Source organism: Ambystoma mexicanum, chromosome 11 (genome assembly GCF_040938575.1).
Source record: "Ambystoma mexicanum isolate Mex_15411 chromosome 11, UKY_AmexF1_1, whole genome shotgun sequence".
In the NCBI taxonomy this organism is placed as follows: Eukaryota; Metazoa; Chordata; class Amphibia; order Caudata; family Ambystomatidae; genus Ambystoma; species Ambystoma mexicanum.
The window spans coordinates 272,683,833-272,708,218 of NC_090934.1; positions in this window are offsets into that span (position 1 = coordinate 272,683,833).

A 24,386-nucleotide genomic window follows, 5' to 3' on the forward strand; every position below is an offset into this window, starting at 1 on the left:
CCTATACATACATGCCAAGGCTCCCGATTTAAGCGCTAGACTCCCGATTTTTCATTGAAAAATGGCACCATTTTTTACTGTCTACTACGTAAATGAATGCTCATCCGAATGCAATCCTATGAGAAAAATAAATGTTGCTGTGGTTAAATCTCCCTCTCAGGTGCTCCCGATTGTTGGTATGTCTAGCTATAAGATGAAATTATTCAAATCTTTCCCATCTACTATAATCAACTATCACTTCCAAACCTGTCTGGTATCTACAACACAGCTGTAAAAAACAAGAGAATTTCATGAACATAACATTCTACTCATTTGCCAAGCATGTTGAACTAACAAACTGTAAATAAAATATAAAGGCTGCACATAGTCTAATGAAATGCATGCATACACTGTGTTCAGATATCAAACAAGAATACCACCACAAAAACAGAAAACATCAACGTGTACATTAACATCAGTGCTATAAACACACAACATTACTAACTTCTTTCTTTTACAATTGCAGTGAATACCACTCTCCTGAAAATCAGCAGCATCTAAACTACAAACAACATATCCGAAGAAACCTGCTCATTCCACAAAAAAAGAATAAGTACAATACTACCTTTATATTCTTACTGTTCCTCAATGACACTGTGTGGTTCATTCATCTAATTTGCGCATCAAAGAAAACATTGATTTCTGAACCATTCTGCCCACAAATCCCCATTTATTAAACAGAGATTAGCAGGCAGAATGGCACACAAATCCCCTTTTTTTGGAACACAAATAACATACTCAACCCTTAGAATGTTAGTACTACAAAACAAAAAACTGTTTTAATTTTATACCATTATGTTTACTATTAATACTTCTCCTCACCACTAGCTCACTTTCTACTCTCATCTGAACCGCAGTGTAGTAACACACAAACAGAAGAATAGCCTTCCCAACTCATTGTAACTGCCCAATGCACTCATGCACACATCACACATACATTGCAAAACAGACCAACCCATACTTTGATTTTTTTTCAACAGACCACAAAGAATGCCTACCAAAAAGCAAGTCTGTAGAAAGCAAGGCAGAAATAGAGCAAATGAAAATAAAAGTGTCCAAAATAAGCATCAATCTCTACCAGAGTTTGTACAAAACATTCAAACAAAACAGCTAATGCAGTCATTTAGCGAAACAAAACAAGCTTCTAGTACAGAAACTTTGCCTCCTCTATCAAAATGTAAAACAAAACAAAAAATGCTTAACAAGAATGTAGCTACCATTACTGCTAAAACTGCTCCTATAAATCTTGATGTAGTAACAAGTAACTATACCAAAAATAGTATTTTAGCAAAAATGTTCTGCCACAGAGTCCTTCAGAATCTTATAAAAACAGGAGCGAAATCATGCACAACCCTTAAAACCTACCGTAGAAAATGAATCCTAGAAGCTCTCGTAGACAGTGCAATCCTTCTCAAAGGAAGTTAATTATTTTAGTTTTAAACAGGATGAAACCACTAACAAAACTAAGTAGTAAACTACAAAAAAAAACTTGTCAATAAACGGAATGTCAACAAAATAACTTCTTAATTATCTGTGGAGGTGAATGGAGTCACACCACGACCACAGAACCATAGTTTAATGAAGAAGCATACAAACAAAACCAAACAAATACAATTGCCATCCATAGCAGTGGACGAGGTTATGAAAAAAATTAATAATACAATAATGGAACAAGAAACACTGCTTACAAAAATATCCCCAGAAAACTCAGAATTACCTCTCCATTCGACTGAACCAGAACGTCCAGTATGCAAATGGCCGTTCACGTCAATGTGTAACATTCCCAACAAATCTTTCAAATCTTTATGCCAGTTGCTCAATCAGTATGTCAAAGGTAAAGACAAAATCAAAATGAAAGTGCTGAAAAATATGGATGTGGATATGAAAAATATGGAGTGCGCAAATACACAGGACTACAAGGACATTCATTAGCCTGCCTTTCAGGATCTATTTGCAAAAGCACCTTCCAAGATATCAAAATATCATTCAACTATAAGAAATGTAGTCTATAAACTGTACTATGATAAAAGTCCTGCTTTAGAACTAGCCAATTTAAATAACACCCTTCTATATGGTATACCCAAAGGCATACAAGAAGAAATCAACCGTATCCAGAGAAAATATTTTGGAAGTGAAAGCCACTTACAAACTGCAATAGCTTTAGAACAGACTAGCAACAATTCTGCACATAGCAAACTTCTACTACACACACACAAAAGAAATACTAAAATTTAAAAGTACCAAACCATGTGTGTGTGTGTTGCCACAGAACTTTTTACAAAAGTAACACAAAAACTATAGACTTAACATACAAAATAGAAGACAATGCTCCAATAGAGCAATCTTTAATTATCTTAGTAAATGGTGTACCAACAAAAGACAAAAAAAATTGGCAACAACTCGTGGATTTACATAAAGTTAGACAAGCCTTGCAATATCTAAACCACAATAATGAATACTACAAAGAAATAAATATTGAAGAAAACTTAAGGGAAACAACTGAAATAATTCAAGAGTCAAAAGAACTGGTCAATTTGAACTTCTAGATCCTGCTGCAGTATCCAATATTTTAGACCATTATACAATGCATCCATTACACTCTAATGACACCATAGATAATGCACTAGACACGTACCAAATGCGACAAACCAGAGGATCACCAATGAGCATATGGGAAAAAAGTATAGAAGCACGTGCTTTTCCTCTGCTATTTTCTACTGGCAAAGGAGGATGGTACGATGATAGACCCACTCAGATAACAGCATCAGACTACCACTCATTGTGAATGTATTCTGAAGATCCCAGAATCAGACAAAATGTGGAATACATATTCCACCTACTCTTTGAAAGTGAATTAGCAACTCTATGTTACAGAGTTGCACACATATTGAAAACAGGAACCCACTTTCAAAATATGTCAGCTACGCAATTAATACAAAATGTGCAAGAAAAAGATGAGGTTTTACAATCAAGCATTACAAATCTCTTTGCAAACATGCCTGGTATGAAAGAATGCCGGTTCCGACGTCACGGAGATGTACGTTGTATGATCAGAAACTTGGACCACAAACTTGGTTTGTTACATTAATTTGTGCACAATATGCATTGGAAGAGTTACATGATTTCCTACGCATATCAAACAAAAACAAAACAAACATAGATATACTAACACCTGGAGAACTTTGCTCTCTAGATCCTGTTAATGTTTCAAGATATTTCCACCATCGTTTCATCGCTATGCTACACTTTATTTGTAATAAAACTGTTGCTCCCCTCAGAGAAGTGCAACACTTCTTTTGGAGAAAAGAATACCAGGCCAGAGGAGCACCACATATCCAAATGCTTTTATGGAGTAAAGATGCTCCTATATTTGGACAGGACAGTGCAGTTCATCCAAAAATATGTCACTTGTGAAATCCCTTCACAAACGAGACATAGTGACCTTTATGCACAAATTGTACAATTTCAAAGACACAAATGTGGCAAATATTGTTGTTGCAAATACTAAAACAAAGGGAACTACTACACCAAATGCCGCTTTGGTTTCTCTTGACCAGTTACAGAAACAGGTGAAGTGAACAACTTCATGTCTTTTGTTAGACATAGTGTTAAAGGTAAATCACCTAAGAACACACGTTACATAAAAAGAACAGACAAATCAAACTATATCAATGATTACAATGCAATCATTGCCCTCTTATGAAATGCAAACACAGATGTGCAGTACATTGCAGACAATTCCACTGCAGTTGCACAATATGTTACAGCCTACTTAATAAAAGCAGAAAAAATAGAGCTTCAAGACCTCTGGAATGGCCTATCATCAGACAAAACACTATCTCAGAAATTGTACAGTTTAGGCATAAAAATGCTCTTTCATAGAGAATTTGGCTCCTATGAAGCTGCAGATCGTTTTACCGGTACTGCTTTGTATGGGAAATCTGAAAATATAGTATGGCTAAGTTTTGGTCCTGCTAAATCTAGAAAAAGAGTTTTCAAATCATATGAGGACATAGAAACAATAGCCAAAAATGATCCCAACAGCCAAGACATTTTGAAAAACAATTTACTAGAAAAATACTATCCAAACTGGAGTACCACTTTGGAAACCATGGGCCTCATTACGACCCTGGCGGATGGACCATGGTGCTAATAGCACCATGGTCCATGCCGGTAACCTTCCGACTCCGCCATGGCAGAATGGGGAATTACCACCCCATTCCGAGGTTGGTGGAGTGGTAATTCCCCCTTCCGCCATGGCCCTTCCCCATTCCCATTTTTGCCCCATAGGGCATAATGGGAATGGGGAAGGCGCTAAGTACGGTGCCGCAAATTGCGGCACCGTACTTAGCACCAAGGTCCCTTTGCGGCATGGTTTTTAACGCCTGCAAAAAGCAGGCGTCAAAATCACCATCCCGCAAAGGGACCTTGTAATCAGGCGTTAAGGGTCGGCGCCGTTTACGCCGCCGTAAAACCCTTAACGCCTGATTCGTAATGAGGCCCCATGTGTCTATACTACATAGCTCAAAACGTTGCATACAAAAATAATATAAAACCCAATGAAAAAAAAAGGTAGATATAGAGTGACAGATTGTGAAGGCAGCTTAGTGAAACTTGCCAAACAAAGCTTAATTTATCATATCAAATTATCATTAAAAACTCCTCAACATAAATAACTATATTACATGTCCCTGCTACAACTTTTTAAACCATGGAGAAAAGAAGAACAGATACTAGATAACTGTGACTCCTATGAAGACGCTTTCAAAGCAAATGAAAGCACTATCACCGATGTAAACTTTACTCAGTACAAAACAATGTTACACAATGAACAGCAACATGAAGAAATACTCCAGGCCCAACTATATAAAGACACTTCTGACAGTAGTCAACCTTCTGTAACAGGAAGCCAAGAACCACTGGGACAGCCACTAATAGCAAATGAGGCAGAATTAGCTATGACAGAAGTAGAAAACACCATGTGTCACTATGAAGAAGATACAGAAGACTTAACTGTACTACAATCAAAACTTAACAAGGACCAGTGCACCATTTTTGAAGAAGTAACACTTTCATCAGGGCTCTAACAGTTGATTCACGTGTAGACTTCAGTCTACGCCTGAGACTTTGAAGGTTTTGGACCAAGGGATCTAATCCTTTAAAACAGAAATATCCATGAGGATTCTAATCAAGACTACGAAATAAGGTATCCTATGCAGAAATTGGATTAACAGTGATATCTGCAGTAGAACTGAAGTCTACATGTGAATCATCAAGGACCTTCCTAGGCAGAGAAGACACAGAGAGTGGAGGTTTGGTCCAATTGGATCAAAAGAAGCTACATTCAGCCTCTACATTCCAATGGCAATACAACTGGCTAAGCTGTTACAGCCCTGATGAAAGTGGTCTTTTACCACTGAAACAGGTCGGCTTACCATAACACTGCACTGGCACATCCTAATGCAATATGCCAGAGTATAGTGTGATCTACCCTAAAGAAGCTAAGGATTGATCTAGGATCATCACTGTGTATTATACACACAGAAACACAGAGAACCTGTGTCAGATTATCAACATCAAGAAAAAATAAAAATAAAAATGAAAAAGAAGTAGACGTGAGGACTGTAGCTCCCAACTACATCATGTATTGCCACCTCCCAGAAGACAAATTCACCAGGGATGAGTAGGGGTCTTTTTAAACTAAAAAAAACCTGCCCTCAAATGAAACTGAATAAAGTTAATGTTATTTCATTCTGAGGCCAGCCTTTTATGACAGAATAATAGAAGTTTCCTAAAAATCTTTTTGTTTTTGCGAAAACATTTTGAATCAAACTGTCCAAATCCTATTGTGAAGACACGTCATTAAAGGGAAGATTTGGGTCTCAACCACCCTTACGGTCCAGTACGTGGATAACTACCCATGTGTCAACAAGCCACAACAAGACTAAATACCTTAGAAAATTCTATCTCCAACACAGCTGGTTTGGAGAAAATATTAAAAGTATCCTTAAACTGTAGAGTAATGCTTAAACGTAAACTTGAAGTGGAGCAAGGACTAGTTAATGGAGCACTGGGTACAGTTGTTGGCTTTCAAACATACCCATGTGACAACAACATTCAGTTTGTCAATATTCTCTTTGACAAACTTTCAGAAGTAAAAAGGATAGGGCGCTCAACAGCTCGATTCCTTCTCTTCAAAGACATGTATGTACACAATGAACAATGTTTTCTAACTCTAGCATATGCAGTCACCATTCATAAATCCCAAGGTCTTACGCTAGACAAAGCATTGATAGATATTGGTAACACAGTCTTTAAAGAAGGCATGAACTACGTAGTACTATCATGCTCACGTACACTAGAGGGTCTATTTCTAATCAACTTTGATGCAAGTAAAGTAAACGCTGATATTCCTTGCATTTTGGAATACAATAGACTACGTTCACTATACACCCCCCATCTAAAAACATATCCTGTTCCACAAAAAAGGGGAAAACGTTGTAAAAGAAATCTAATTCAAACTGAAATGCAACAGGATCTGACTGCAAATCCTCCAAAGAGAGTAAAAGAAGCTAATACTTCATCAATTACCAGAACCAAAGAAGAACCTATTAGTCAAAGTAACTCAGGTACTTCTTCAAAGAAGCAACACACAATCCGAAAAAATTACTTGGACGCAGAACTATCTGGTCCATTCAAATTTTCAAATATAACTGGTGTAAGTTGCTACGCAAATGTAGCTAAGTATATTATATTTCAATTGCCACCAATTGTTGACAACATTTACTTACACAGTGCAGACCAATTGTGTTTGCAAATGTTAGTCCTTCATAGAAACACAACAAATAATCCTGACAACACGTCTAGTGTTCACGGAATAAGACAAGAATTTGACTACTATGCTGCAATGGCGAAATTCACTATAAATTCACAAGAAGGTCCACAAGAATTTCTAATGTACTTACTACAAATACTGGAAAACAAAAAATACCTATAAATGTAATCTTCCAGATTTCATACATGTGGAAACATACATGCACTCTCTGCAACAATGTGACACAGGAACAAATCCCTAATGAGCGCTTCGTATATGTATCCATACCTAATTGTGAAACCATTCCATTTCAGCAACTTGTACAAAATGCAAACCATGGTAGATTATGTACTACCTGCAATTCAGATAATCGCTCTACCTTACTAATGCAAATACATAGTAACTACATAATACTTATGTTTCTACGTTACAATGCAGATGGTACCAAAAACAACTGCAAGCTGACTGGATTCACACGCAGTCAAGTATCACTTGGTAAGAAAACCTTCACAACAATAGGTATAATCTACCACGCAGGAGCCACAACCAATGCAGGTCACTACACTGCATATATAAAAAAGAAATGTGGATGGTTTGAATGTAATGATAGTACCATTACTCTAAAGCAGAGATTACCAGCAAATCTTACAAACACTTATTTAATCTTCTTAAAAGCAAAATTTAATAACTAATCTGTACTTCAACATTAACAAAAATTCAATTAAAAAACTATAAACAGTGAAGGCCACCAGGGGGCGCGGGCAGGATGGCCGCCTGAACGTCGAGCTCCGCACCCAGCCCCGGGTGAACTGCGATTTACCGGCGGAACGAGGGTCCCATGCACTACGCGACCCCCTCCAAAAGACGTTGGAGCCTGTAGCCCCCACCTGGACCCAACTCTGGTCCCGATCCGGCGCTCCTGTGCGGAGTTACACGGACCGAGGCGATTTCAGCTGCCCCTCCCCCACGACCTGGCGCGGAGTAACGCAGGAAGCAGCGCGACCCGCGCCGCCCACGAATAGGCCCGAGAGGGTGGGCCCACGGCGCTTCCTCCCCTGGACATCTTCCGCGGCCCACCGCTTGACCCAGGGCCCCGACCTGAAGAAAGTCGTCCGCCCGCCCGGGGAGCACACGCCGGGGCGGCCCTCTGCGCCCAGGCGCTCCGCGCCCGGCACTTCTGAGACTCGAGGCCCGGCCCGACCTGGAGAGGACCATCCTCCGGACCTGGGGGTTACGGTAATGCAAGGGGGCCGACGCGGGAGCACGCCCCCCCACCATCACAACACTCGCCGAGATGGCCCGTGGTGCCCGGGGGCCCCACGCCTAACGAGACACGCCCGGTCACAGGGAGGCCCGAGTCCACTAGCCCCCTCCACGGCCTCAGAACTCGATAAGTTGAGGGCCACCCACTCACCCGTGGAGCAACGACGGGGCCGGAATAAGGGCACCAAGGACACCAAGGACTGCGTGGAACACACCGACAGCGTTGTAAGACCTTGGGGAGCCCCCAGTTGACTTGCCGTGAACCCGCCACCAAAGGGCCAACTCAACCACCCCTTCCCGGCTCCCCAGTCGACGAAAAGGCGGCGCCCGCCGATAAGTGGCCGGCACGAACTTTCCATGTACTGGAAAGAAAACCTGCATAAATACCAGTTCGCTGCCAAAGAAAGTGCCATGGCCACCGGTAGCCCCACTGCCCCACCCCCAGACCTGGGGGCTATCCAGAACAACATCCAAACGATTCTGGAGGAGATACGAGGGATGAGGACAGACATGGGGGCCAAACTGGCCGACCTCACCACCAAAGTCACCACCCTAGAAGACCGCGTGGAGGGTGTCGAAAATAATCAACTCTCAGTAACACTCCTCGAAACCCAAATGGACATGAGACTCCGAGACATGGAAAGGCGTGAAGAAGAGCTTCGGCTTAAGGTTGATGACATGGAAAAAAGGGAGAGGAGGAACAACCTTCGAATCTTTCGCCTGGTGGAATCCGAGGGCGAGTCCACACAAGGACTCGAAGGCAAAGTGCACGACATCGTGAGGATCGCCCTGGGAACAGAGGGCGTGGGGACGATCAACTTCGACAGGGTGCACCGAGCAGGGGGGGAGGCAGAGGCCCACGCTCGGTCCTGGTTCGGCTGCACTACTACAGGGACAAGGTCAGAATCCTGGAGAAGGCGAGACATCTTGGCATCATACAGTACGGCGATTCGAAGGTATCCATCTTTCAAGATCTATCGGCCCTAACCCTGTCAATGAGGAGGAAATGTGGCACACTTACAAGATGGTTGCAGGGAAAAGGGGTCCGATATCGGTGGGGGCACCCCTTCTACCTGGAGTTTGAGTGGCTAGGTGAGAAACACCACCTGATGTCGGAGGAAGACATACGGAGAGCCACGGATGATCTGGTGAACGACCGGGCGGGCCACTCAGGCGCCCAGGAGGGAGGACCACGGGACCCCCCCAGGGGTCCCGACAGACTAGGAAATCACAGCGGGAAATCTAAGGTCAAGGGGGCCCGAAAGTTTCGGAAAACCAGACACCCGTCGACGAACCTGGAAGACCACCCAAATTCATGATAATAGCGTTCGATTGGAGGTGGAGAAAATCACGAGGTGAGAGATGATTCGGGGTGCGGGCGCTGGAGGCCCTGGGCCCACGAACTGCCTTGAATGGGCGCCGCGGCGGCGCTGTGTTTAGCCCGCTGGACTATGGGTCGGCAGAGCGTTTTGTTAAAAAGTTAACTGTTTATTTGTGTTGCCCCATGTCCGAGGTTCAAGTTATGGGTTGGTGGCCTGGGGGGGGGGCTCCGGGTCCCAGAATTCTATCTCGGCCATGTGTACCGAAGGCCTGAAGGGGCCGACCTGAATCAAGTTTGCGATCTGGGACTCTCCAAACACACGAAAACCCCGGGGCTGGGGTTAGAGTCCTTGGTGGTTCGTTGACCAACCCCAACATATGTCGGGCAAAGTGGACGAACGCCTTATGTTTCAAGGGAGGGGCGGGGGAGGGAGGGTACAGGGAGGGGGGTTTGGAATAAGGGGGAAGGAGGTAGGAGGGACAACGGGGTAGTTAGAGGGGTTCAGGGGGAAATTCAGTTCAAACCGCAGGAATACGCTTGGCAATGGGCTCTAAAATTCAATCACCACGAGGGGTTCAGAATGCACACCCGGAATGATGACAATGATTGAAGGGAAGGTGGGCACGTTGAATGTCAAGGGTCTAAACTCTCAAAATAAAAGGTCCCTCACGGGTAATATGTTCCGTAAACAACACCTGACGGTCCTATTCCTACAGGAAACACATTACAAGCGTGGGAGAGAGTCCAGAATCAAGGGGAAAGATATCGGCAGCAATTACTGGGCTTCACATCCGACCTCTAAGAAGGAGGGGGTGGGCATTCTCCTGGGAAGGGCTCTCCAACTCACTGGGGTGGAAACCAAGAGAGGATTTGGGGGTCGATTTCTAGGCGTCAAGGGGCTTTGCGAGGGGCAACGAGTCACTTTTGCCACTGTATACGCACCCAACTCGGGTCAAGTAGAGTTCCTCACACGGATCTTTGGCGTCATGGATGAATGGGCTGAGGGGGCCATGATTCTCGGTGGGGATTTTAATCTCATGGCCGACCCCCAACTGGATTGGTGGTCCGCTAGAGGTGGGACACCCAAGGGGATCACTAAGGACAACCTGGCTTTGCAAAACCTCCTGAGGGATCACTACTGGGTAGACGTTTGGCGCAAGGCGTACCCGGCCCAGGGTGGTTACACATTATTTTCTCCCCCACACTGCACCTACACCAGACTCGACCTTCTGCTGGCCTCAGAGGAGGGGGATGGGGCGGTAACCCAGCCAAAGGTCGAGACCATAACGTGGTCAGACCACAAATTACTTGTAGCTAACTGGTCCCTGCCCGTCGCCCCGAGATCGGCTCGATGGCGGTGTAACGACACGCTCCTTAGGGATCCAGTATTCCGTGATTTCATGAAACAAGAAATGCTGGCCTACTTCGAGATAAACGACACCGGGGAGACGGACATGTCCACGGTATGGGAAGCGGGGAAAGCCACCTTCAGATGTCTCCTCATAGCGGAGGGCTCGAGGCGTAAAAGGGAGAGGGGCCTGGTCGAGAGCAGACTCCGAGCGGAGTTACAGATCCTGCGGGCCAGACTGGGCGTCCCGGGGGTGGACCGGAGGGCACTATTGGACGAGATGCAGGGCAAAAGACAGGAGCTCCATACGGTTCTCATAGGTGAGGTGGTTAAGAGGATGCGATATACCAAACAGAGATACTATGAACAGGGCGACAGGGTAGGCACTCTACTGGCACAGAGGTCGAGGGGGTGTAGAGCGAAGAGAGGGATTACCCAGCTAACCGACGAGGAAGGCAGAATTCATGGGAACCGGCAGGAAGTGACGGAATGTTTTGCTGATTACTACAGCAAACTCTATTCCAGGCAAGTGGGCGAATCACAGGAGGATATTGCCTCCTACCTGGCAGAACACCCCCTCCCCAAACTGACCGACCAAGACTTAGAGGCCCTCGAGGGGGCAATCCTAGAGGAGGAGGTGGAGGGAGCCATTAAGAGACTGAAGGCCGGAAAGGCTCCAGGCCTTGACGGCTACACAGCGGATTTTTATAAACAGACCCAATCCACCCTAGTGAAGCCCCTGACTAAATTGTTTAATCAAATTAGGGGCAACGACACAATCCCACCGTCTTTCTTACAGGCCCTCATCACCGTCATACCCAAATCTGGTAAAGACCGGGCGGTTTGTGGGTCCTACAGACCCATCTCACTTCTCAACTTAGACGCCAAGATTTTTGCTAGGATCCTGGCCTCCAGACTGGAAAATTCCCTCCCACGCCTGATACATCCAGACCAGGCGGGATTCGTCCTTAATAGACAGGGTTCCGATAATCTAAGGAAAACACTTCATATACTAGCCACAACCGAGGCCAGAAACGAAGGCACACTCCTACTGGCTCTCGATGCGGAGAAGGCCTTTGACAGGGTCAGTTGGGCTTTCATGAGGGAGGTTCTCATGTCGGTGGGGATGGGTCCAAGGTGGTTGGGATGGATATCCGCGCTCTACTCCTCCCCTCTGGCCAGAGTAGTGGCAAACGGGATTGAATCTAGAGAATTCCCCCTTGAACGTGGTACGAGGCAGGGATGCCCCCTGGCCCTGTTAATCTACGCATTGGTGATGGAACCGTGGGCAATCTCGATCCGCAATGACATGGCCATCAGTGGTGTGCAGATGGGGGATATGCACTGCAAAACCGGCCTCTTTGCGGACGACGCCCTGCTCTACGTTACCAGACCGTCCCATACAATCCCTCGGCTACTGCAGGGCCTCACAAGGTATGGAGAACTATAGGGGTACAAAGTCAACCTGGACAAATCGGTGGCATTTGTGGGTGGAAACCTGCCGGACACAGAGGTGGCCTTTGTGGAGGACCTCCCCTTCAAGCGGAACGATGAGGGGTTCCGTTACTTGGGAGTCCAAATCACACGTAACCTTGAAGACCTGTATGGGGCCAACTTCCCCCCCCTCTGGTGAGCAATCAGGAGGGACATAGAAAGGTGGGCGGGAACAGGTCTCTCATGGATGGCACGCCTTAATCTCATAAAAATGGTGATTCTCCCAAAATTCCTGTTTCTCTTCCAAATGCTCCCGGTGCAAGTCCCCAAGGCCTTTTTTGATGAAACAAAACGAATCCTCCTTAGATTCCTCTGGCAGGGCAAAAAACACAAGATTTCGTACAAGGTATTGACTAGGACCAAGGAGGATGGGGGGGTGGGCTACCCCGACCTCGAGACGTACTATAGGGCATCCCAGTTGAGGATCCTGGTCGATCACTTCACACCGGGAACGAAAAAACAGTGGGTAGCCATGGATAACAGGCCCCTGGCGCCTGTCACACTAGAGGAATGGCTCTGGGTCCCAAGGAGTACGATCCCCAGAACCGTCTTGAACCACCCGATTCTGAAAGTATTGTGGTCCCTATGGAGAGAGGGAGGTTACTACAGATGGCTCACGACATGGCCCTCCCCCTTGAGCTGTATATGGGCCCCCCATTTCCTGGCCAAAATAGCGGAACCAGCAGCTTACCAGACGTGGTTCGAGGCGGGCCTTGGTAGGACCGGCCAACTGTGGGTGGGGGGCTCCTTCCTCCCCCTGAAGGACCTCGAGGAAGCCCTGGGAATAGGCACGCTTTCCCCGTTTCGTTATCTTCAGCTCAAGGGTGTCCTCACCGAGCCATCTTGGGGCGATACCCTCAGGAGGGAACTCACAGACTTTGAAAAGCTCCTTTTGACCGCAAAGGGTTCCAAGGGGATAATCTCTCGCCTATACAAGCTCTTTCTATTCTCTATCTCCCGAGACCCACCACCAGCACGCACGCAATGGGGTAGGGACCTAGGCGAGGAAATCGATGACGAGAGATGGACAGAGATGTGTAGACGGGCTAATCGGTCCACATCCTCCCTCCAATATCGCCATCAGGCCCTCAAGATATTACACAGATGGCACTACCCCCCGCAAAGGATAGCTAGAATGCGGCCAGGATATGACCCACACTGTTGGAAATGCAAGACAGAAAGAGGTGACTATATCCACATGTGGTGGGGATGCCCAGTGGTTCAGAAATACTGGGACAAGGTGCGGGCCTGGATTAAAGGGGTGGATGGGATCGAACGAGCTTCCTGCCCTTGGCTCCTCCTTTTCGGGATTAGCAACGGGGAGGACCAGGATAGCACTCAAGACCACATGCTCCAGGTGATGCTGGTAGCAGCTAGATGCTGCCTGGCACAGAAATGGAAACACCCGAAAATGCCAGGGGAAAAAACCTGGGTGACCAAAGTAAGAGCCATCTACGACATGGAGTTCCTCACACACCTGCTTGATGAGTCCAAGTCCAACATCGAGGAAATCTGGCTCCCCTTTTTTGACAAATACGGCCGAGTGGTCTAGGACCTGGTGGCCGAGCTGAGGGATCCCCCTCCTCCCCAGGGACGCGGGACCATGGCCCAAGGACCCGGTTGTGAACTGAACCCGTTTGATCCGCATGACTTTGACGTGCCACACGCACAATGCACTGCCGCCTCTATCACTAAAAGAACCCGTTACGCGAGTAACTACCTATGCTATGAACGCTCGAACTGAAGGGGGCAGGAGGGAGGGTAAAGGAGGGAGGGGTAAGGGGTGTGTTGCGTTTGTTTTTTTCTATATGTTAACTCACATTAATAAATGCAATGTAATAATGTAATCTCGTAATGCACAAAGGAAACCTAATAAAATCGATTTTCAAAAAAAAAAAAAAAACTATAAACAGTTAGAATATGCCAGGTATCTAACTAACCCAAGATTCTATAACAACCAAACAGATAAATGAATACCACTAAATTGTAACAAAAAATAGACAGAATATGCCAACAGGTACCTAACTGCTTCAAAAATCTGCAACAAGCCAACAGATAGAACATTAGCCAGAAACAACAAGTGAAAACTGAAAACAAATAAACAAATAGACTGTAGCATAACAAAATAAGTTTTTTTAAATACGACATGGATTTTTTTTTCCCCACAGACCCAATGATTAGAAAAACAAACACAGAGACTGAGAAAAATGCACAGTACACTGGTTTGTAACCTAAATATGAGGGTCGAAATAAAGCTGAAATGTCTATTATGCAATGTAATAAGTCTTTATAAAATACATACACTAACATGCTCTTTTCTTTTATCACAGAAATTGAAAAATAATATTTCCTCCCGTTACCAAAACTCATGTAAAAAGTATATTGAATCTGAACAAATGAAAAAGTAAGTATAATTTCAAACATTTGATACATATTCGATTCTATGGGTGTGATCTATGGCTGTGATATGCTGCGGTGGTTGTGGGCCCCTCTGAATGTTTTAGTAAAGTTTGGTGAGAATTCGTCCAGGGGGAGCAGAGTTATAGGGGGGGGTCACAAAACGTCTTTTTTCCCATAGACTAAATGGGGAAAAAACCTTGCACACGGCTACAGGTGAAACCGCTGGATGGATTTTGACGAAATCTGCGGCAGGTACAGGAGCTTGGTCCAGAAAGCATGCTTTTGTAAATTTTGTTACCAGACGTGCCGTACGTTTCTTTATAATTATGAAAAAATAGGTCTGAAATAATTAGTGATATCTATGTTTGCTCCACGGTCACACTTCCCTGTTCGGGTGACGAACAAGAAACCGATTGGCTAAAGGGCTGCCGTCATGACCGCATACACACGACGTCTCTGCCCACTGGCTGCTGCGAGACGTGTTCTGCGTCAGATGGTTTGGATGCAACCAGCGTACACATGCTTTTTTCATTAACCTATTTTGCTGTGTCACAGAGCATTGAGAAAGGTTCCGACAGTAAGAAATGGGTGATCTATGCATTTGTTCTTCGGCTGTCATGATGTAATTTCTATGGACACCTTGTACGTACAGTAAATGTGGGGGGTAATAACGATAGCACTTCAGTCCATGTAGTGGGCACGAAATTTGTAACTGTTAAAGCTCATGGGTATAGGTAGGCTACATTGAAATTGACAACATGCAGTGAACGCATTATATTTCCCAATGGCTATTATTATATTCATTAGTATGCTTCCATGGGTGGCACATGCTACGGTGGTTGTGGCCAGGGGCTACAGTCTTAACATATGGGTGATTAATGCACTTGTTCTGGGGGTCGCTCGTCATGATGTAATGTGTATGGACACCTTGTACGCACAGTACACTTATACCTACTTAATGACGTATGTTCTATGGGCTCCTTGTACCCACAGAAAAGGAGGGGTCCAATAAGGCCAGTATTTGAGCCCGTGCACTGCATGGGGGAGTTGTTACATTTGTAAGGACATGTGTGGTGTTAGGGAACATTGAAATTGTTAACATGCTGCAAATACATTACTGTTTCCAATGGCTATTATTATATTCATTAGTATGCTGCCATGGTGGCACATGCTACGGTGGTTGTGGCCAGGGCCTAGAGACTTGGATGCATGGCCGTCGACCGAAGGCCGAAAGTATTACTTCCAAGACTGTAGGCCGTGGCCACAGCCACCGCCGCATCTCGCACCCATGTATATACCCCTTTTGTTGGATATTCATTGGCAAGTTGTGGGGAGTGCATGCAGTGTTGGGTGCATGGCCAAAGGCCATGCACCCAAGAACAAAGAGGTGGTTGTGGGGAGATGCTGCACTCATGGGTGCATGGCCGAAGGCCATGTACCCAATAATACACTTATACCTACTTAATGACGTATATCCTGTGGCCTCCTTGCACACACAGAAAATAAGGGGTCCAATAAGGCCAGTATTTCAGCCCGTGCAGTGCATCGTGGAGTTGTTAGATTTGTAAGGACACGTGTGGTGTTAGGGAACATTGAAATTGACAACATGCCATGAATGCATTATTTTTTCTAATGGCTGTTATTATATTCATTAGTACGCCGCCATGGGTGGCACATGCTATGGTGGTTGTGGCCAGGGCCTAGAGTCTCGGATGCATGGCCATCGGCCGAAGGCCTTACTTACAAGACTGTCGGCCCTGCCCACAACCACCGTAGCATGTGCCACCCATGCACACACCCGTAGTGTTGCGTTTTGATTGGCAAGTTGTGGGGAGTGCGTGCAGTTTTGGGTGTATGGCTAAAGGCCATGCAACCAAGAACAAAGTGGTAAGTACTTAACTTGGAAGACACTGCACACCCATCCCATGTAAGATCTACAGACATACACCTAGGAGGGAAGCCTCTGGGCAGCGGTACTGAAGGATAACACACCTATAGAATAACCCCCACTACCACACATCAGCAAGGTGGTTGTGGGGAGACCCTGCACTCTTGGGTGCATGGCTAAAGCCCATGCACGCAAGACTGAAGTCATAAGCAGTGGAGTTACAAGTTAATATGGGTGTGGTGGATTGTGGTCATTGTGTTGATGCCCTATCATTTTCACTTCATGGCTGTAGACAATGGTCCGAAAAGTGCATTTATAAGTAGGTAATTTACAAGGACCATGGTTTTGATATGCAGCGATGGTTGTGGATAGGAACTATACTCCTTGTACCTTGGTCGTAAGGCGTAGGTGGTAGGTTACTCACTGAAGATGAAAGGGCAGCCTACAGGCACTGCAACATATTAGTACCATAGATTAGACAAGTAGATTCCCATGTGTAGAAAATGCCTGCCAATATACTTACTCCTTACTTTGTTCAAAATACATACACTTTTTTGAAATTGGTTATCGTACTTGGCAGAAGTATCACTTTTTCCATTTCTGTGATGAAAGAAAAAGGTGTGTTAGTGTTTGCAGTTTTTCCAAATTTTAATAGACAGCTAACTTTTTTTTTTAGACCCTCATGTTTAGTTTACAAACTAGTGTACTGTGCATTGCACTCAGTTTCTGTGTTTGCTTTTCTAATCCTTGGGTCTGGGGAAAAAATCCTTGTCGGATTAAAAAAAAACCTTAATTTCTTATGGAACTAAGTGCTTCATTTTTTCCTTTCAGTGTTTTCTTCATTTTCTGATCAATGTTATGTTTGTTGCCTTCCTGCCCATTTTTAAGAACACTTAGATACCTATAGGTGTATTCTACCTGTGAATTTGTTTCTAACGATCTTTGATAATCATTTATTTGTGTCATTCTTCCATCCTGTTGGGTAGTTAGATACCTGTAGGCGTATTCTAACTGTGCATTTCATCCTACAGATTTGTGATACTCATTCATTTGTGTCTTTGACATATACTGTTTCCTTTATCTTTCCCATTAATGTTTTCTTTGTTGCCTTCTGCCGATTTTTAAAAACAGTTAGATACGTACAGGCGTAATCTGCCTGTGCATTTGTTTCCAACGATCTGTGATAATCATTTATTTGTGTCATTCTTCCATCCTGTTGGATAGTTAGATACCTGTGGGCGTATTCTAACTGTTTGTAGTCTTTCAAATACTTTGTTGACAATTTTGAAGTACACATTATTTCGTAAATTTTCGCTTCAAGAATATTAAATACGCATTTGTTAGGTTAACTCCTCTGCTTTAGAGTAATGGTGCTATCATTACATTCAAACCATCCAGAATTCATTTTAATGTATGCAGTGTAGTGCCCTACATTGGTTGTAGCTCCTGCATGGTAGATTATTCCTACTGTTGTAAAGGTTTTCTTTCCAAGTGACACTTGACCGTGTGTGAATCCAGTCTGTTTCCAGTTGTTTTTTGTGCCATCTGCATTTTAACGTAGAATCATAAGTATTATGTAGGCACTATGTGATTGTATCAGTAAGGTAGAGCGATTGTCAGAATTGCAAATACTACATAATCTGCCATGGTTTGCAATTTGTACAAGATGCTGAAATGGAATGCTCTTAAAATTTGGTATGGAAACAAACAAATCGCTCATTTGGGATTTCTTCCTGTATCACTTTGTTACAGAGAGTGCATGTAATTTTCCACATGTACGAAATTTGGAAGATATCATTTACAGGTATGCTTTTGTTTTCCAATACTAATAGCATGTACATTAGAAATTCTTGTGGATTTTCTTGTGAGTTCATAGTGAATCTCACCATTCCAGCACAGTCATCCAATTGTTGGCTTACTCCATGAATACTGTACGTGTTGTCAGGATTGCTTGTTGCATTTCTATGGAGCACTAACATTTGCAAACACAATTGGTCTGTGCTGTGCAGGTAAATATTGTTAACAATTGCTGGCAATTGAAATAAAATATTCATTGCTACATTTGCATAGCAACTTACCTCACTTCCATTTGTAAATTTGAATGGGCCAGCAAGTTCTGTATCTGTATCTGAGTGAATTTTTTGGTTTTATTTGCCGACGTGCCTGGTTTACTTTCCCTAATAGGTTCTTCTATGTTTGTGGCAATTGATGAAACTTTAGCTTCTTTTCTTTTTTTGGTGGAATTTCCTGTTGCATTCTGTTGCATTTCTGTTTCATTTACTTTTCTTTTACCTGGTTTCACTTTATCTGGAACAGGGTATTGTTTCAGATGAGGGGTGTACAGTGAACACAATCTATTGTATTCTAGAATGCAAGCAATATCAGCTTTGACTTTACTTGAATCAAAGTTTATTAGCAATAGACCGTCAAGTGTACGTAAGCGTGATAATTCTACGTAGCTCATGCCTTCCATAAACACTGTCTTTCCTATATCTATCAATGCTTTCTCTAGGGTAAGACCTTGGGATTTATGAATGGTAACTGCATATACAAGAGTTAGAGAAAATTGCTCTCTACGTACATACATGTCTTTTACAAACTGAATGTTGCTATCACGTGGGTATGATTGAAAACCAACAACTGTACCCAGTGCTCCATTAACTAGCCCTTGCTCTACGTCAAGGTTACGTTTAAGCATTACTCTACAATTTAATGATAATTTTAATATTTTTTGGGTTGGAGATTGAATTTTCTAAACTATTTAGTCTTGTTGTGGCTTGCTCACACATGGGTACTGTCAAACCATGTACGTCTAGTTTGTCTGTGGCGCTAATTTCTATTATTGCTTGCATTTCTTTCTTTAACATTGTTTCATTGAATTTGAAACAGCTTGCAAGAGTTGGCATTAAGGCCATACAATTGACATTTTTGTGCGCTATTTGTTCCGCAACATCAGTTGCACATGCATTATCGCCATAAAGTGCATGTATATGCCGCTTTTTCAATACAGCTTGTGCTTCTTGCGATAATACACCAACTCTAATACCTTTTAAGATGTTGGTGAGATCTGGTGAGATCTGCAGATTGCCGCATGTTCTCAGTTTATTCTCTCTATTGGAAATGTTGCCAAAGGTTAACATTACCTATGCTACCAACAGTTTTCCGGCAGAGTTTTAAAAATCCATTCACCTTTCACTGGTGTCAATTGAAGAAAATCTCTGAAAACGATAATGTGTTTCCCTGCAAAGAGTTCTTCGTTATTACTTTTAAGTACTTCTTGCAATCTGAGATGAATCAAGGCCAACATTAGATTGGAGACCATGCTCACTTCATCTATTAGTAGCATTTTTATTTGTTTCAATACTCTACATAATTCCATTGCAGCTTCTGCAGAAAGTTTGTAGTAGTCTAATTTATTTTGATGCTCTACTGGAAGCAGTAGTAATCGGTGTAAAGTCACACCACCTATGTTGTAGGCAGCTAATCCTATGGGGGCTGTTACAACAGCTGACAGTTTGTTGTTTGTCAATTGTTGAAGGAACTTGCTGATAATTTTGATTAAGAATGTTTTCCCTGATCTAGCTTTACCACTGACGTACATTTAGTATAGGTTTGTAATTTTGGCAGGTTCATTCTTTATTTTCGTGTTGTACGCCATGCACAATTTGTTTTGTTATGTCTTCAAAAATGGTGTGCTGATTGTTAAGTTTTGCTTGTTGTACAGTTAAGTCTTCTGTATCTTCTTGATACTGATACATGGTGTTTTCTACTTCTGCCATAGCAACTTCAGCCTCATTCATTTGCTATTAGTGGTTGTCCTAATGGTTCTAGACTTCCTGTTAGAGACGGTTGACTACTGTCGGAAGAGTTTTTATCTAGTTGGGCCTGAATTTCTTCTTCTTGTTGCTGCTCATTGTATAACATTGTTTTGTACTGCTTAAAGTTCACATCGATGATAGTGCTTTCATTTGCTTTGAAAGCATCTTCATAGCACTCATAATTATCTAGTATGTCTTCCTCTTTTCTCCATGGTTTTAAAAGTTGTAACAGAGACATGTAATATAGTTCTTTCTGTTGAGGAGTTTTAATGACAATTTCACATGATTAATTAAGCTTCGTTTGTTAAGTTTCACTAAGCTCCCTTCACAATTGGTCACTCTATATCTACGTTTGCTTTCATCAGGTTTTAAATTATTTTTGTATGCAAAGTTTTGAGCTATGTGGTATAGACACATGCTTTCCAGAGTGGTACTCCTGTTCGGATAGTATGTGTCCAGTAAATAGGTTTTTAGAATTTCTTGGCTGTTGTGATCATTTCTGGCAATTGTTTCTATGTCCTCATATGATTTTAGCACTCTTTTTCTAGATTTTGCAGGACCAAGACTGAGCCATACTATGTTGTCTGATTTTCCATACATAGCAGTGCCAGTTAAACGATCTGCTGCTTCATAGGCCCCACATTCTCTATGAGAGAGCATTTTTATGCCTAGGCTGTACAATATCTGTGATCATGTTTTTTCTGATTCTAGGTCATCCCAAAGATATTGAAGCTCTGTTTTTTCTGCTTTTGTTAAGTAGGCTGTAACCGATCGTGCAACAGCAGTTGAATTGTCTGCAATGTACTGCACATCTATGTTTGCATTCCATAATAGGGCAATTATTGCTTTGTAATCATTGATATATTTTGATTCTTCCCTTCTTTTTATGTAATACGTGTTTTTAGGTGATTTACCTTTAACACTATGTCGAACTAGAGACATGAAGTTGTTTACTTCACCTGTTTCTGTAACTGGTCTAGGGAAACCAAAGCGGCATTTGGTTTAGCATTTATCTTTGTTTTTGTATTTCCGGCGACAATATTTGCCACATTTGTGTCTTTGAAATTGTAAAATCTGCCCATGCAGCTCGTTGTGAAGAGATTTCACATGTGACATATTTTTGGATAAACTGCTATCACGATTGTGTCCAAATTTCGGTGCACCTTTGATCCATAACAGCATGTGAATATGTGGTGCTCTTCTCGCTTGATATTCTTTTCTCCAAAAGAAGTGTTGCACTTCTCCAAGGGGAGGCACAGTTTTATTGCAAATAAAGTGTAGCATGGCAATGAAACGATGATGGAAATATCTTGAGACATTAACTGGATCTAGAGAGCAAAGTTCTCCAGGTGTTAATATATCTATTAACTATATATCTATTTGTTGCTGTTTCCAATGCGTAGGAACTCATGTAAATCTTCCCATGCCTATTCTGCACAACTTAGCGTAACAAACCCAGTTGGTGTTCCAAGGTTTCTGATCATGCAACGCACATCTCTGTGCCGTCTAAACCAGTATTCCTTTGTACCACACATGTTTGCAAACAAATGTGTTATACTTGATTGTAAAACCTCATCTTTTTCTTGTACTTTTTGTATTAACTGCGTAGCTGCCATATTTTGAAAGTGCATTCCAGATTTAAGAATGTGTGCAACTCCATAACATAGTGTTGCTAATTCACTTTCATAGAGTAGGTGGAATATGTATTACGCATTTTGTCTAAGTCGGGGATCTTGCGAATACATTCGTAATGAGTGGTATTCTGATGCCCCAATCTGAGTGGGTCTATCATTGTATCTCCCACCTTTGCAAGCAGGAAATAGCAGTGGAAAAACATGCGCTTCTATACTTTTTTCCCAAATACTCATTGGTGAGCCTTTGGTTTGTCGCATTTGGTAAGTTTCTAGTGAATCATCTATGCTTTCTTTGGAATGCAATGGATGAATTGTGTAATGGTCCAAAAGAGTGGATACTGTAGCTGGATCCAGAAGTTTGAATTTTCCAGTTTCTGATGGCTCTTGAATTATTTTAGTTGTTTGCCTTAAGCTTTCATCAATATTTATTTCCCTGTAGTACTCATTATTGTCTTTTAGATATTGCAATGCTTGTCTAACTTTGTGTAAGTCCACTAATTGTTGCCAAATTTTTATGTCCTTTGTTGGTACTCCATTTACCAAGACTATTAAAGAATGCTCTATCGAACGTTCCACTCATAGAGTGTGCACATTTTCCGTTAGATCTAATGGCAAGTAAACTACTTTGCCACAAATGCCTTTCACCAATTCAGAGGAAGGTAAATTTGCTGTTTTTGGATGAAGGCGTATAATTGTTTGAAATGGGTGAACTGTTTGAATTATTATGCTCTCATACAAATTGAGCTGTTGCAGGATTTTTGGTAATGGAAACAATTCCAAATTATTTGTAATTGCACTTGAAGGAGTGTGGTTGTTGTCTAATTTTGAAGTACAGTAACTGCAACATATTAGGCGTTCAGTTATTTCATATTTGCTGTCAGCTAAAAGGTTCAAAGCAAATTCAAACCATTTAGGGGGTAATTCATAGAATTCAGCGCACAAGTGGCGCACGCGGCTGGCGCACAGTGTGCGCGTGCGAATCCCTGCGCCAGCCGCGTGCGCTAAAATACATTTCCGCGCACAGCATATTCATGGATTCCAGCCACCAAAACCAGCCGTGGCGCACAGTGGCGCAGCGACCCTGCAGCAGCCCCAGTTACGCCCCCAAGAACGCCTCTCGCGCAGGGAAAAGCCATCAATATACCCAATCCAGTGCAAAGGGCTGCGCTAACCCTGTACCAGCACGGCAAGCAGGCTACGTGTATCACTGGGGTGCGCGGGAAGTACCTCACGCGATTGGCCCCGTGCGAGCAGGGTACGCGTATTTCAGGGGTGCGCGGGAAGTTCCACACGCGATTTACGCAGGGTACGTGTATCTCAGGGGTGCGCGGGAAGTGCCACACGCGATTTCAGCAGGGTACGTGTATTTCAGGGGTGCGCGTGAATTTCCACACGCGATTGGGCCCGTGCGAGCAGGGCACGCGTATCTCAGGGGTGCGCGGGAAGTGCCACACGCGATTTCAGCAGGGTACGTGTATTTCAGTGGTGCGCAGGAATTTCCACACGCGATTGGAGGTACGCGTATCTCAGGGGTGCGCGGGAAGTACCACACGCGATTTCAGCAGGGTACGTGTATTTCAGGGGTGCGCAGGAAATTCCACACGCAATCTAATCAGGGTACGTGTATTTCGTGGTACGGGGGAAGTTTCACACGCGACATCAGCAGGGTATGTGTATTCCAGGGGTGCGCGGGAAGTTCCACACGCGATTCCATCAGGGTACGTGTATTTCAGGGGTGCGCGGGAAGTTCCACACGCGATTGGGCCCGTGCGAGCAGGGTACGCGCATTTCAGGGGTGCGCAGGAAGTGCCACACGCGATTCCATCAGGGTACGTGTATTACAGGGGTGCGCGGGGAGCACCACACGTGAATTGCACGTGTGGGTCCTCCCAGGTGTTCCCTCTACACCCTCCACGGCCCCTGCAGGTGGCTCACACCACAGGGGCCTACCCTGCACATGTCCTGCAGGCACACCATCCACCATGGCTATGACCCCCAGCCAACCCACATGTCAACTTGCACTACTGCGCACCAACGCATGTCCCCCTGCACCCCCAGTCACCAGGGGCACCCTCCACCAGGCCCCCACCCATGTCTCCCAGCACCCCCACCCCCCAGCAGTGCAGGGGCACCCACCACCAGGCCCCCACCCATGTCTCCCAGCACCCCCACCCCCCCCAGTCACCAGGGGCAGCCTCCACCAGGCCCCCAGCCATGTCTCCCAGCACCCCCACCCCCCAGCCACCAGGGGCAGCCTCCACCAGGCCCCCACCCATGTCTCCCAGCACCCCCACCCCCCAGCAGTGCAGGGGCAGCCTCCACCAGGCCCCCACCCATGTCTCCCACCACCCCCACCCCCCAGCCACC